General features: G+C 42.5%; 1 long non-coding RNA gene across 1 annotated transcript; it reads left to right on the top strand.

Moving 5' to 3' along the window:
• The first annotated feature begins 3017 nt into the window (after nucleotides 1-3017).
• On the top strand, nucleotides 3018-10304 carry LOC141737891 (uncharacterized). Its single transcript, XR_012585265.1, has 3 exons — nucleotides 3018-3109; nucleotides 7909-8028; nucleotides 9213-10304. It is a non-coding gene; the product is annotated as an uncharacterized LOC141737891 (long non-coding RNA).
• The last annotated feature ends 97 nt before the right edge of the window (nucleotides 10305-10401 follow it).

Genomic DNA, 10401 nt, shown 5'->3' with positions numbered 1-10401 from the left:
ATTTGGAAAGACTCCATGGTCTCAAAAATACATTGGGCACCTGCAGAAGAAGAGAATCCCCTTGAAGATGTATGAAGATGTTCAGTACGTATGATGGATAACATCTTAGGGCTAAGATGAATCAACAACGAACATTTATTATCTGGTTTATATTTCCAAGTTGTTCAGCTTCTTTGTGAGACTACAGGGAAATGTTAACAAATTAATTGCATCCACTGCTAAAAGGGATCAGAAGAACTGTTCTCAGTCATCTGCTTTATACAGATACTGTGCGTAGGAGGTTGTGTTGTTTACTACCAGCTATTGTCTGTATTACTATAGTACCTATAAGCCCCAGAAACAGAGCAAGCTCCATTGCAGGGGTGGCATGAACACATTAAAAAGACAGTCACAGTCTCAAAAAGCCCTCTGAGGTCTAAATCCTTGAAGACATCTTAAAGTAAAAATCAACATAACTCAGCTGTTCTCACCTCTTTAAAACTTTCACCTTTTCTTTCTAGGTGAAACTACAACTCAGAAGCTTTTTGTTACTCATCTACTGTCCTTTCAAGTTTTATCTACAAGCCCATAGATAAAGTTAAGCCTAAAACTGAACATGTATCTTTTTATTTCAACTCAAATTGCATTGTTGGCATGATGGTGTTACCTTGATAACATTCCAACATGGGGTACATTGGATATATTGGGATCTGTGTCCTTCTAACTATCCTTCAACTAGATAAGCTTCAAGGGCAGGAATTTTTCCAGAGGATCTTAAATGCAGACAGCAGATATACAGATAATATCCCAGTGAGGTATAAAGCAAACCAAATGTGGTGTTTTGGACTGTGAGGCAGCTCTGTCAAGTTGGAACACACAATGTAATCAGTATATTAAAATAAAACTAAATGAAGCAGATTATTTAGTCAAAAGACAACCTTACCGTAAAGGCCCTACTTGTTTTTCAGCTAGGTAGTGTGAGCTTTCAGGCTTTGGGGGCAGGACCCCTCTGTGGGTGCACAGGTTGCTGCTGCTAATGGGACTGGGTCAGTGCTTCATGTCTAGAGTGGTTTTCAACCTTGTAATCCACAGACCCATGGAAGTCTGTTGACTGCTTCCAGATGGAAGGGAAATATCAATAGGCTCCCACCAGCTCTCTGGTGGTCCTCACATCCATCTGAAAATGTTTCAGGAGTCTTGTTTCTCCCCTTCTTCCCATAAGCAAAACAAAGGTAAGCCTTCCTGCCAGAACTATGATTTCAGCTTCTGAAGATGGCTTGGAGCTTCACTGAAGCCAGTATAAGAAGGACCTATAATTAACGACGTCTTCTCATTCCACTGTCCCTGGTAGAGGGTATCACCAGGCTCAGCTCTCCACCTGCCTTGAGTTTTCTGAATTTGCTGGCAAAGGTCCACGATTTCTTTTGCTCATTATTGTTTATAGCAGAAAATGGAACATGAGGCAGCAACATTACCCTTTACAAGGGAAAAACTGAGAATCCAAAGTGATCTCATGACTCCAAACAGAATCAGATGATAAGCTTGGGAAGCTTACCCAGCTATAATGGTGCCTTGTACCAATCAACATCTCAGGATTAGTAGGATTAAAGTAAATCTTATTTCTGGCCATCCATGTCTGAATTTCAGTTTGGCATCTGGTCAACAAAGCAACCGCCTTTTGCAAGGTACTGTGACAAATTTCTTTTTCCATAAACATTATGAAAAAAAAAAAAAAAAGGTGTTCTCGAAAAGTCTGTGAAGTGCTCTGTGTATTATCTGTGGAAATGATGCTAAAATTGGAGCGGAACGAAATGTTCAACTTTCATTTTAGAGCAGAGTGCAACAGAAGCACAACATGAAGTCACACATTTACATCTGTTCAGGTGAGGTAGAAGGAGCATTTTCTTTTGTCTTTGTCATATACAGCTTCTCCTTACACCACACCCAAGTCCTACAGATTAAATACCTTGTATTATGATTAATGTTCCCTTTTGTACCAAGAGTATTTAATCACAGGTGGGCATTGGCTGACACACTTCAGTTCTTAGATGCAATGGAGAAAAGAAGTTCAAGGACATGAAAGGACATGGGCACGCACAGAAGTGAAAGAACTGGTATTTTGCAGTTGCAAAGATGCTGAGATTGCAAGCATTAAACAAAGCATGAGGCTTACAGCTACACGAACATACTTAGGTTTTGAAAGATCTTTGCCAGCAGTTTTCCTCTTCAACAAAGCCTCCATTTCTAAAAATGACAGTTTTATGTCTGATTCTTCACAGTGCTAATTTCTGAGAGGGATGACATTTCTTAAAGATCTCTGAATGTTTTCCTGAAACACTGATCTCTCTTGTGCCTGTGGCTAATAAAGAGTCTCCTCTTCAGGCACCAGCCAGAGGCATGCCCCGTGTGCAGACATGGCCGAACCAGCGTCGTGCAGAAGGCAGAACTCAGTCCCAGCTCAAGAACAAATGAACTGCATTTCTCCCACTCTCCGGATTTCTCCTCTGTATTGTGAACTTGCTGACTTTGACAAATACTAATGGCTAAATGATACACAAAATGCTTGTAGTAGGTAGGAAATGCCATGTCTGCATTTCAGATGTCTCCGTCGCCGTCCAACTTCAGTAGGACTATTTGAAGCACCAAGTATGTGCTCCCTGAAACCAACAGACCTTTTAACCTATTCCCAGGGAAGTGTTACTCGGGATGATTAACAGTGGTAGAGGCTGCTCCTTGAACTGTAAAAAGCTGAAGTTCATAATCCCTTCAGGCAGGGATTAGCGTCTTCATGTTTGGAACTACTACTCAAATGCCTCCTCCCTCCTTCCCTCACAACGCCAGGCGGAGGGGAGAGCTGCCTGCTCCCCATTTTACAGCTTTAAAGTTCCTAAGCTGGATGTTAGCCATTAAAAATGGCAGAGCTCCGGTGACATCACTCCGATTTATGGGAGCAAAGGATCTGACCCAGCACATATGGTTACTTTATTCTATTAAAACCATGTCTTTAAGAATAGATGTCTGTACAAGAGGGCTGCCTGCAACTCTATCTGTCCCCTGTGGTCTGAGGCCTGCTGCTGCTGTCCTCTGGAAGCAAAGAGTAACAACAGCTTCTTAATCTGAATACAACCAGGTATAAAGATCGTGCTGTCGAGAAACAACATATCACTAACAGCAGTGCTGCTCTAAAGGGGTATTTTCAGTTTTATGGGATTTTTCAGTCCAGAATGGAAGCATTAGAACAGGTTCAGTAAGAAATCTAATACCAACAGTGAATAGTAGTAAATATCTTTTAAGGGGTGTGATTCAGGGCTTAAGTGGTACTTGTGAAGATACAGGCCTACGCTAATGTTACCAAATCAGAGTCAATGGGCCAGTCAGCTAGTACAAAAGCAGTCGAGCTATATAGAAAGGCAAGAGTACCAATTTATTTTATGGCTCATCATTATTAAACAACTCATCCATTAAGCCACCAGGGACATAGCACTTCTCAAGTGCTTGTATCTGGCTACCAGCTCCTAATATCAAGGGTTTAATAAGGGGACCTCGGACATGATGAAGAGCCTGGGGCCACTGAAGTCATCAGAGCCGTGTCACATGCCACCAACATAGGGATGTAGCCCCACGCACTCCTCAGTTCACGCTAACCAAGTGGGCTCTCGCTTCTCACTTCACAGCTGCATTGGCTTTGTGCTTTTGCTGGGAAAACCCTAATGGCAGGAAGGCTGGAGAAGGAGGGGGCAGGTGTGTGTTGAAATGCACAGCCCATTTCCTAAGCCCTTCCCTCCTTCCCCTGGGAAGTTACTCCTTTGGTGGACCCCACTGTGGGAGGGTCTGGGGAGTGTGGAGATCTCTCCAGACTACAGCCTGGAGGTCCTCTGCTTTTCCATTTCTACTAAAGTAAAGGCAAGTTTGGGTGAAAAAGCTTTGCAACCGTGAAATGTGATAACCAGGACCTGAAGGTTTCTAAATGCAGTCTGATAGGAAGGAGGGCTGCTGGTTGACCTTGTTAACTCCTTATTCCATGACCAGAGCATTCTGGCCAAGCCTCATCTAAGGTCAAACACATCTCCCCACCCTCCTGTCTTTTTGTTTCACTTCTTTGTTATGCATATAGAGTGTTAATTACCTGATAATTTACTTCCTGTAGTCCACACACTTTGCCTTTACACAGGGTTCACATCGACAGTTACGTGAACTGCTCCAATCAAATTCTAACACATTTGCGTGAGCTGTATGGATTATTCCCGGCGTTTTTAGGATGTGTTTGAACTTCCCTAGAAGAAAAATTAGAGTCTATTCTTCAACAGTGACCCCCACTGGAGAGTAAGCCTTAACCTTTGTTCTCTTCATCTAAGGTATTAAATTAATTATGGAGAGCAAGATAAGTAGCTCTCAAGAACAATTTGTGCTTTAGTAACTCATTTCATGTAACCTAAGACCTTTTACTTGATCAGTGATGTTGCAGTGAATTTTTAATGTGTTCTGCACATGGATTTTTCTGAATTGCCACTTCAATTTGATTTTACTTTACAATGCTCAGTGTTGTATGCTTGTCAAGGCAAACTCACAGGACTGGAATTCTGGGCCTAGTTTTGAAGCGGAAACAATATTGTTGAGACATTTCGCCTGTGGTAACATTTTAAGTATTGTGACAAATGTTAAAATAGTAGCAAATGTAGGTAAAGTTGTAGGAACAAGGTTGAAAAATGTACTTCTTTCCTCATGCTTCTGCTTCTTCTTGATTGACTGATTGATTACCAAAGCTTTTTTTGAATAAGAGATTAATACAATTTTAAAAGTAGTATAGTCCTAAATATTCTCATCACTCATTTGAACAATGTCCTGACACATCTTCCAGTCAAACGGCCTCACTGCAACATCATTGCCCCCGCAGAGAAGGGAGCCTAGCGCAGGCAGCATGGGCTATGCTGTAAAGAACCAGAGGGAGTGCTCTTGGTTCTTATTGAGATACTCAGAACACTTGTATTTGCCTGTCCAGCCATGGCTGCTGTCAAGACAGGTGCAAAAGAGTAAATATTCTTAACTAAGCCAAAATTGATAACAGACACTATAGCAGCCATGGAGAAATCCACATAAAATTCTTAGCCCGTACTTAAAGTACAATGATGGGGGATAAGGGTGTTGACATCATTCTTACAGGTAGAGTATCCAATTCCGGTTGATGAACAGGGAGGTGTTTTCTTGTTGAACATAATGGGTGATGAACAGATGTTGTAGTACCTTAAAAAAAGTTTCCATACAGCAAAAAACATACATGATGACTCAGTACCACCTCCTGTAAACCGGTTATCTTACTCACTGTTCCTGCCTACTTAGAGTAGGTAAAGTTAGCAGGGTACTTTATAACTACAGTGGCTTTTATAATTCACTGTGGCCACTCCCCTACTCTAATTTCCCCCCATATATCTCATGCTCCCTCAAAATCTTCCAGGTGCCATTGTTTCTTTGCCTTCCAGATGAGAAGAGCAAGAGACTCCAGGAAAGCAAGAGACCTCACTGGAAATCCTGATATTGCTAACTTAATACAGAAGATGTTGAGATATATTATGAGCATACCCTCCTCCAACAAGGAGATATTGGGGCCCAGATTCATTCCACCTGACTCTCGATGTTGGTTTGTAACCAAGATGTCCAAGCTGGGAAGCCAGTGTCTCTCTAAACCAGGGACAGATACAAGCATTTTTAAAGCACGATTCTGGTCTTAGCAAGACGAACAACTCACTGACCCCAAACATTAAGTAAACAGCGAGGGGTTCTAGATACCTTTCTCATGTTCATAATCCCAGTGAAGAGACTCATGTTAGGGTCAGAGTACTCCCCAAACTGTGCTTTTTCTGCAACCTCTCTCCCCACTCTTTACCCCACCTGCCCTCAAAGGGCTTCTACCCACAAGGAAGAGTCTGTCTCAGGGGGTATCCTGCGGTACAGCCAACATCATTTAATTGTCACCCACCACAAAATAAATGTATCCAAAGGAAATGACAACTACAATCAATTACACAGCTCTGCTCAAATGCCCTGCACTTAAGAGGTAGCCTTTTTATTTCCAGAAATATTTATTTTACTTACTAACTTCTGGGTTATTTTTCTTTGAGCAATAAATATTCCGTAACACCCAAGTTGTTTTAAACCTCTCTTCCAACAAAAAAATTAAATATTCTGAGCCCTCTTGTTCTCTGAACAGTATTATATAGGATTAAACTTTTCAGCAGGAATTTTGACACATCTGCGTAAATGTCAGTAAAATTAGAGTAATATAAGAGAAGGCATATAAGGGAAGCTTTTGAAAATCAAGACACTTGCGCAACGGCATAAATGTGGACCTAGGTGGGTTTTGTGCATGTGTGTGGTTTGGGGTTTTTTTGTGTAACCTAGTTGTATAATGTTGGTGATGCCTGTTTAATAATGCTGCGTTAATCCCATCTGGTGTCACCAGCCACACTCTACCTCCTGTCCCAGCTCTCCCAGCTCGTTCAGAGACTCTGACTAAAAATATGTATTGGAAAATAGCTAGTTATTCTAGCTGCTGAATCAAAACAGACAAGTCACCCTGGCCAAAGTATTTATCTTGTCTCTCCACCTCTCTGTTCATTGCAGACTGATTTGAAATCTGAAACAAACAAATACTCATTTTTGAAGCAGTTTAACTCTTTGATGTGATATCTTGTGGCTCTTTTGCAGTAGATATGCATGTGGCTCTAATAACAATTGTAACTGTGCCAGGTTTCCTGATACTAGGCCTCAGCACTGTATATCTGACGCCACGTAGGGGGACAAAACAGACTTCAGAGAATGAACTTGTATGTAATAAGAGAAGCTGTCTCTTACAAGCAAATGCAAGTGCCTGTATACCATACTCAAGATCTCAAGAACACTTCAAAATGCTTTCCCCAGGACAGGGGCAAAGTACTCAGTAAAGTGGCAAGCTTCGCTGTGGCCCTATAACATTTGTGTCTCCTAATGCACACAGACATTGGTCTCTGTCATTAATAGACTTAATGAACTGAGCTCCTGTGGTCTCTTTTGTGAACTTCAGTTGTGTCATGGCTTGAATTTCACACACCTGAATGTCTCTGCATTGCATTTATATCAAAGTTGTTCAAAGTATGTCTGAAAATGAATAGCAACAGAACAACTGTTTGGATTGCGAGTAAATAGGAATAAGTTTCCTTGCAAATTTTGCTGCTACTCCATTATTCCTTATTGATCCAGGTGCTCCTTTTCAGGTTGCTAGCTGCTAAGGACATCTTAAGCCCAGTTATTTGCCTTCAAGCAATTGATTGCCATGTAAGACATAGCTTTGGGCATCCTTTGGGACAGATTTTAGGTGGAAGTCTCAGTAGGAAAATTGTACTTGTGAGACAGACAGGTTTTAAAACAAAGCCAAAGGATCTTAGGGCAACAAAGCTGGTGAGGGGTCTGGAGAACACCTTATGAAGAGTGGCTGAGGGAGCTGGGCATGTTTAGCCTGGAGAAAAGGAGGCTGAGGGGAGACCTTATTGCTCTCTACAACTACCTGAAAGGAGGTTGTAGCGAGGTGAGGGTTGGTTTCTTCTCCCAAGTAACAGGTGATAGGGCAAGAGGGAACGGCCTCAAGTTGCGCCAAGAGAGGTTTAGGCTGGATATTAGGAAACATTTTTATATCAAAAGGGTTATCAAGCATTGGAATAGGCTGCCCAGGGAAGTGGTAGCGTCACTGTCCCTGGAGGTATTTAAAAGATGGGTAGACATACTGCTTAGAGAGATGGTTTAGTGATGGTTTTTGACAGAGTTAGGTTGATGGTTGGACCAGATGATCTGAAGGGTCCCTTCCAACCCAGGCGATTCTATGATCCTATGATTCTACGATCTCAGTTTAACAAAGAATTTGAGAGAGATGTGGCTGACCTTGTCCCTTTTGATAAACAGGGACTTGTAACTGATGGAAAAGATGGGATTAGCCATGGATAAAGCAGACAAAAACACACACATGGCGGACTTTGTGAAGACATTAAAAAACAGAATATGTCAAAGCATCTCCAAACTGATGTAAGCAGGAAAGTGGTGGGGAGGGATGTTTGCTTGCATGCTTATGGTGTTTTATTAGTGCAACTGTTAACCTTTGTGCAGACAGTGTTTCTGCTATTCATTACATTGGCTTTTCTGTTAGTTTCCCTGATATTGCTAATAATAGCAGCAATAAAGCATTATTTTTCCACCTAAAAAAAAAAAAAAAGACTTGGTTAACAGACTTGGTTTCTCAGTGAAGGAGATATACAGCTTCATGGAGGTTAGAGTCTCCTGAAATGCTGCTACATTTCAGCACATGTATGAGGGATCAGGGAGTTCACTCAGGCTGGCTTGAACAGATGGAACTGTAAGTCTAGTTGGAAAGTTTTTTGTGTATCACCAAAACTCTTTTAATACCCTCTTGTTTCTGCACCTGCAGGAAATACTGTGTCATCTGCCAAAAAACAAATTTCAAGGATTAGCTAATAACATTTTCTTTGAAAAAGAGAGCTGATTCTTAACCAGTATTCTGAGTCTTTGAAGTCTCCGTAATCTATTTTCCCTGGCTGCTTTTAATGAGCCTTTGAATGTTAGTCTACAAATTCTTTTTTTCTTTTTTTTTTTTTTTTAATTTGGTGGGGGAAGGGAATAGGCACTCACTTTCCTCCAAAGAATTTAAAAAATTCATTATTGCAAATAACTTTCACAGTGCCAGAACACTAAGTTATGCAGTATCTTCTGAGTGCATCTATGGTAAATAAATCACAGCTTTGCTGGATTCTCCATCCCAGAGGTTAATGAGATGTAGAAGAAAATCCCAATTAACTCATATCTGAGTTTGGGTCTCTTTTCTTCATGTAGGCCAGCTATCAGTGGAGTTTCTTCTGATTCTCCTTGGTATCCTATTCTGTGCACTACTCTATATCCTTTATGGGGTGACTACATGTATGCCTATGCTACGGCTTCAACAGCGTTTATAAAATTAGCACAGCTAACCTTAAAATAGCTTTGGAATCTGTAACAGGTCAGGAATGGCAGCATGGAGCTCAGCTGTGACTTTTATGTTTTACTTTTACAGTGGGTTTTACAGCTAAATTGCTGCTGATACTAAACTAGCAAGCCCACTGATCTCCACGCCATGCTTCAGTCCTTGCTATGAGTGCATATCCTGGCTTGTCTAGCATAAGTCTCCACTGACCTTGCCTTATCTTACATTGGTATAGGTAATGCATTTGATTCCAGGGGATATATACCTCAGCCTCACCACCAACCAGACATGACTTTCCCAAAGCTGGGCAGCAGCTCCTCGCCCCAGCTTGCAGCCCACTGCCAGCTCTGGGGCCCCCAGCATAAGAAGGACATGGACCTGTTGGAGCGAGTCCAGAGGAGGGCGATGAAAATGATCAGATGGCTGGAGCACCTCTCCTACAAAGACAGGCTGAGAGAGTTGGGGCTGTTCAACCTGGAGAAGAGAAGGCTCCGGGGAGACTCGATAGCAGCCTTCCAGTACCTAAAGGGGGCCTACAGGAAAGATGGGGAGGGACTCTTTATCAGGGAGTGCAGTGATAGGATGAGGGGTAATGGTTTTAAACTGAAAGAGGGGAGGTCAGATTAGATATTAGGAAGAAATCTTTTACTGTGATGTTGGCGGGGCACTGGAACATGTTGCCCAGAGAAGTTGTGGATGCCCCATCCCTGGAAGTGTTCAAGGCCAGGCTGGATGGGGCTTTGAGCAGCCTGGTCTAGTGGGATGTGTCCCTGCCCATGGCAGGGGGGTTGGGACTAGATGATCTTTAAGATCCCTTCCAACTCTAACCGTTCTGTGATTCTATGAATACGCGTGTAGGCACGTGCTGCGGTTGTTGCGCTGGCACAGCTGCACGCCTCACCTTTCTGAAGCATGGAGGGCTCCATCCCCAACCCAGCCCGGCCACCTCCAAGACACATCCCAGCTGAGGCAGAGAGGGATGGAGCCATTGATGGGGGTCTCAGCTTTATGAATCAAGGCTGCAATCCTACGTCGGGGATGTGGACCTGGCTCCACGTTCGCTCTATTGAGTGCTGAACTTCCCTCTGCAGGCTGCTGTGCCTGGCAGCCCCAGCCTCCCTCCCCATTCCTGTGCGACCACAACCACAGACTCCCTGTCGACGCCTCCAGAGAAGAGAGAACAGGCCCCAGCCTGCGCAACTTCTTCATTAGTGCTGCTTGAAGCCATAATTAGATAATATGAGAGGGTTTTCCTCTTGCCAGCAGACAGACTTAATGTAGAAAATCTGAAGTAATAATTTTAAGTATACTGCAGCTCAACTGTAAACAGGATAGGGCTGGGTTGTTTTTTTTCTGTACACAAGGAACAGAGCCCATTAGGCAGAATACAGAAAGAATAGATATAAAGGTGGGTAACTGTATAA

The sequence above is a fragment of the Larus michahellis genome, chromosome 1 (assembly GCF_964199755.1).
Source record: "Larus michahellis chromosome 1, bLarMic1.1, whole genome shotgun sequence".
NCBI classification, from domain to species: Eukaryota; Metazoa; Chordata; class Aves; order Charadriiformes; family Laridae; genus Larus; species Larus michahellis.
The sequence above is the reverse complement of the archived record's forward strand: the minus strand, read 5'-3'. Positions and strand labels throughout refer to the sequence as shown.